Source organism: Nycticebus coucang, chromosome 18 (genome assembly GCF_027406575.1).
Source record: "Nycticebus coucang isolate mNycCou1 chromosome 18, mNycCou1.pri, whole genome shotgun sequence".
Lineage (NCBI taxonomy): Eukaryota > Metazoa > Chordata > Mammalia > Primates > Lorisidae > Nycticebus > Nycticebus coucang.
This window is the reverse complement of record NC_069797.1, coordinates 39,206,046-39,211,615: the sequence shown is the minus strand read 5'-3', so window position 1 is coordinate 39,211,615 and position 5,570 is coordinate 39,206,046.

Here is a 5,570-nt window from a genome sequence, read left to right as displayed (position 1 = left end):
ACTTTACTGCCCTCGGTAGAGTGCCGTGGCGTCACACGGCTCACAGCAACCTCCAGCTCTTGGGCTTATGTGATTCTCTTGCCTCAGCCTCCCGAGCAGCTGGGACTACAGGCGCCCGCCACAACGCCCGGCTATTTTTTTTTGTTGTTGCAGTTCGGCCAGGGCTGGGTTTGAACCCACCACCCTCGGTATATGGGGCCGGCGCCCTACTCACTGAGCCACAGGCGCCACCCATAATGGGTAAATTTCTTAACTTGTCATGTCTAAAGTGTGGTTGAGGCCAGGTACAGTGGCTCACACCTGTAATCCTTGCACTCTGGGAGGCCGAGGTGGGAGGATGGCTTAACCTCAGGAGTTTGCAAACAGTCTGAGCAAAAGTGAGACCCCATCTCTACTAAAAATAGAAAAATTAGCTAGGCAGTTGTGGTGGGTGCCTCTAGTCCCAGCTACTTGGGAGGCTGAGGCAGGAGGATCACTTGAACCCAGGAGTCTGAGGTTGCTGTGAGCTAGGCTGACACCATAGCATTCTAGCCTGAGCCTGGGTAACAGAGTGAGACTGTCTCAAAACAAAACAAAACAAAAACCAAACAATGTGGTTGATAATACCTACCTGAGTTTGGTGAAGATTTAATAGTTACAGTATATAACACACTTGGCACTCCCCTTCCTTTTTCTGCCCTATTGAGCCTTTGATTTTTAGTTTACCTGTAGTCATGTATGAATAAGCATGTGATTTTCTTCTACCACATAATTCACATCATGCAAACATCTCACAGAGATATTAAAATCTGAAAGACATAACAAATGTTAAAACAGGGCGGCGCCTGTGGCTCAGTCAGTAGGGTTCCAGTCCCCTATACCGAGGGTGGCAGGTTTGAACCCGGCCCTGGCCAAACTGCAACAAAAAATAGGTGGGCATTGTGGCGGGCACCTGTAGTCCCAGCTACTCAAGAGGCTGAGCCCAAGAGCTGGAGGTTGCTGTGAGCTGTGATGCTACCGCACTCTACCCAAGGGTGGTAGAGTGAGACTGTGACTAAACAAACAAACAAACAAAAAAATGTTAAAACAGACAGATGTACATTTTGCAAAGGTATTGTTTTTCTCGAAATTCTTTTTTTTTTTTTGTAGAGACAGAGTCTCACTGTACCGCCCTCGGGTAGAGTGCCATGGCGTCACACGGCTCACAGCAACCTCTAACTCTTGGGCTTACGCGATTCTCTTGCCTCAGCCTCCCGAGCAGCTGGGACTACAGGCGCCCGCCACAACGCCCGGCTATTTTTTTGTTGCAGTTTGGCCGGGGCTGGGTTTGAACCCGCCACCCTTGGCATATGGGGCCGGCACCCTACTCACTGAGCCACAGGCGCCTCCCCTTTTCTCGAAATTCTTATCACTGCATTATTGCCACAGCTCTAGGGTTGAATTAAGGGCAGAAAATTTCATAGACAGATTTTATTTTTTTATTTTTTATTTTTGTAGAGACAGAGTCTCACTTTACTGCCCTCGGTAGAGTGCCGTGGCATCACACAGCTCACAGCAACCTCCAGCTCTTGGGCTTATGTGATTCTCTTGCCTCAGCCTCCCGAGCAGCTGGGACTACAGGTGTCCGCCACAACGCCCAGCTATTTTTTGGTTGTTGCAGTTTGGCCGTGGCTGGGTTTGAACCCACCACCCTCGGCATATGGGGCCGGCGCCCTACTCACTGAGCCACAGGCGCCGCCGTCATAGACAGATTTTAAATGACCTAGTTATCCTAGACACGTTGTAAAGTTCCCTTCTATAATGCCTACCTCAAGAAGGTCGATTTCAGGTTACAAAACTATATACTATGATTGTCATTGTGTAGAGAAAACTAAAAAATCTTGCATAGAGGGCGGCGCCTGTGGCTCAGTGAGTAGGGCACCAGCCCCATATCCTGAGGGTGGTAGGTTCAAACCCGGCCCTGGCCAAACTGTAAAAAAAAAAAATCTTGCATAGAAAAAAATCCCAGAAAAAAATCTAGATGCTAATTGTCATTTTCTTAAAAATAAAATTATGATGGGTAATACTTTTTCTTTTCCTTTTTTTCATACTTTACCTTTCTTTTTTTCTTTTTTTTTCTTTCTTTTCTTCTCTCTCTCTCTCTTTCTCTCAGTAATGTGACTTCTTTTCTTTCTTTCTTATTTTTTTTGTAGAGACAGAGTCTTACTTTATCACCCTGCGTAGAGTGCCGTGGCATCACACAGCTCACAGCAACCTCCAACTCCTGGGCTTAGGCAATTCTCTTGTCTCAGCTTCCTGAGTAGCTGGAACCACAGGCGCCCACCACAACACCCGGCTATTTTTTGTTGCAGTTTGGCAGGGGCCGCGTATATGGGGCCGGTATATGGGGCCGGCTCCCTACTCACTTAGCCACAGGTGCCATCCATAATGTGATTTCCTTATTACTAGAAAAATAAATTTATGAGAACTATGAAAACTCTGAAAATAGAAATTTTAAGTATTTTACATTTTAATTAAATCTAGTTAAATTTTATAATAGCCATATAAGGTGATATCTTACAATCTTTTGAAATAGCACAAGCCTTTTTCTGTAGTAGATGAAATGTGTTTTGAGACTTCTGTCCTGCCGGTTGTTGTTGTTTTTTAATCTTTTCTAGATTCATACAATTTTCTTCCAGAGACCTGGTCTGTCTGCTGTCCCTTTCAAACCTGCTGAAGGACAATAGTTTAAAGATTTACTTCTCTCAGGGATTTACATTTTCATAGCCATCAATAGCATATAATCTGGAATTACAGGCACTAGCAGGCAGGGCTTCCAAACATTGTGAGCCACAGGACCCAATGATACCCTGAAATCAAACTTCTGTAGACTGGGTGGGGCCTTTGGTCATCATCATTCATGAACTCTGAAAGATACATCAAAGCTGTTACCAATTTGTTAACCAGAGGCAATAATACAAATGGAAGATGGAACTATTCTTTCTGAGAGACCCATAAAAGTCTGATTAAGGAGCAGTCATTGCCCAAGCAATTAAGGAGAATATTTTTGGAAAAGCAGACATCAGAAGCTAAGCGAAGTAGAAGTTTCTGCCTTCTACGTACTGTGTTAATCAGATCAACTCTCATTCTGCCCAGATGCACTGCTTATTTAGTTAAATCAGGAGGACCCAACTGCCCTGCTTCTGTCATAGACAAATTGTAGTTTTGTAGCAGACAACCTCTAAAATATTTCTACCATCTTAAATAGTTGGCACCTGTAAAGAAATTCACATATAGTCTAGAAATAAGCTGTCCACTAGCCACTTGTGGCTAAGTTGATGAAGATAGAAAAAATACTAAAAATCCAGTTCCTCATTCACACTAGTCACATTTCAAGTGCTCAATGGTCAGGGGAGGCCAGTGGCTGCTGTATTGAACAGTAGGGATGTGGAACATCCATCATCACACAAAGTGCTATTAGATACTGCATTTTTTTTTTTGTAGAGGCATATATAAACATGCCCTTCCACATTCTATAAAGGCACAAAGCACCTCCCTACCCACAGGCATTATATGTACAGTCATTAAATAGTCTTACTGACTTCAGCACTTCTTCCTTTTTTTTTTGGTTACTGGGTATTGCTCTATCGCCCCAAGCTGATGTGCAGCGAGTGACACCATCATTGCTCATCGCAGCCTAAAACTCCTGGGCTCAAGCAATCCTCCCACCTCAGGCTCCCCAGTAGCTAGGGCTACAGGTGCGTGACAACACACCCAGCTAATATTTTTTGTAGAGATGGGGTCTGGATATGTTGCTCAGGCTAATCTCAAACTCCTGGGCTCAGGCAATCTTCCTTCCTTAGCTTCCCAAAACACTGGGTTTTCAGGCGTCAGCAACCTCATCTGGATCTGTTCCTACTTTTCTTGTTCTCTGAATTTTTTACACACACGTCACTCTCAACACGAATTCTCCTTTTGCACACCAACCTCCTCTTCACTGATGAGAGTATGTTTCGCCATGGTAGGTTAATTCCCATAATCCATGAAAATGCCCAGCCCCTTGTCATTAACTAAAGCTTGTTCTGGAAATCTGCCTTCTGTGCAAAAACTGGAACTTGAAGAGGGATTTATCTGTTTGTGCTGCTGAGTCATTGAATTGACTGCAGGAAGGACAGTCCCTTGGGGCAGGGTGGGGGGGAGTTGAACAGAAAAGAAAGCAGCATACAGTAATTTTTATTTGGGAGTTTGCTATTTTTCATACTGGCATGTCAAAAATAAGTCACTGGATGAATTGATGGAACAATTTAGTACTGGGAAGATGCCTTTCCTAGGCAAGATTTGAGCTTCTAGTGCTTTACCCTGAATTATATTGTGTTTTGTTGTCTCATAGCTTAATTTTGCCTAATTTTAAAGTCTTCATTCTCTTTTTTATGAAGGCAAAAATAAACCTTTCCAATCTGGGCTTTCCCAGGATTATCATCCCTAAATGCCTTTGATGTTATATATTTGTCTGGGAAGCAGACAAAACTTTTAAATATATTCCAGCACCCACAGGATGACTCTGAATCCGATTGGCCAGCGGAGATTAAGAAGAGCATGAAAAAAAACTCAAAAGTTTTTGGTTGAAGATGTCGGGAGATGTAACTCAAAGCGCCGTTTTTACTTCTCCCCCACCCCACCCACCAAATCTGTGACTACTCATCTGTTCAGTTCTGAGGCCAACGATTTACAACGGTGAGGAGCAGGGTCTGGTGAGTAAGACTCCCAGGTGTCGAGTCACTGCAGAGCCTCGAGGAAATCGCTTGTACATTTCCGGTGTCTCCCCTCACCTGGCAGGGTTATGATGCAAAAAGTCCGTTTTGCATCTACTTTCGTTACAGATGGGCGGAACTAAATAAAAAAAGACCCTAAGAGTGACACAACAAACCAACCCTTAACCCACGTCCTGTGCCAGAGCCTGGGCTCTGAAGACCCCACAGCCCCACCTCGGAGGCACTTTGAGGCTCAGATGGGCACCTGTGCTGTGGTGGCTGCTCGGGGTTTCTGAGGGCAGGCGGAAGATGCAGGGGTCTCTCATACGTGCGCCTTCGAGTCTCGGGCGATACAGCTCTCCACAGTCACTAGCAACCGCCCCCTGTTCCAGCAAAATTCACCCAACAGTTGCCGTGAGGTTGATTTCCCCTTGGCTTTTCCGTCCCAACTCCAGGGCGCTCCGGTGCGGGATAGGAGGTGGGAAGGGACAGAGGCGGTGATTAGTCACTAACTGCGGTCTTCACACCTTTATTTGTCTTGTTCCCTTGCCTTTAATCCAGAAGGTACCCCAGTACGCCACCCCTGCACCCCCGCCTCAGTCCAGCTTGTGGGTGGACAATGATGTGGGGAGGCGGGGGTCGTACATGCGTGTGACAGGTGGAGAGACCACGGGGGCCCCTGAGCGGAGGAGCACCGAGAGCAGCCGCTGTCGCAGGGTCCTGGGGCGCGCTGGGGCCGCACCACACCGCGCGTAGCCCCAGCGCGCAGGCGCGCCGCCGGGTGCCCGCGCGTCCCCCGCGGCCTGACCCCTCCCCCCGGAGCGCCTCCCTCCGGGAGAAGGCGGCGGGGCGCAGGGAGCG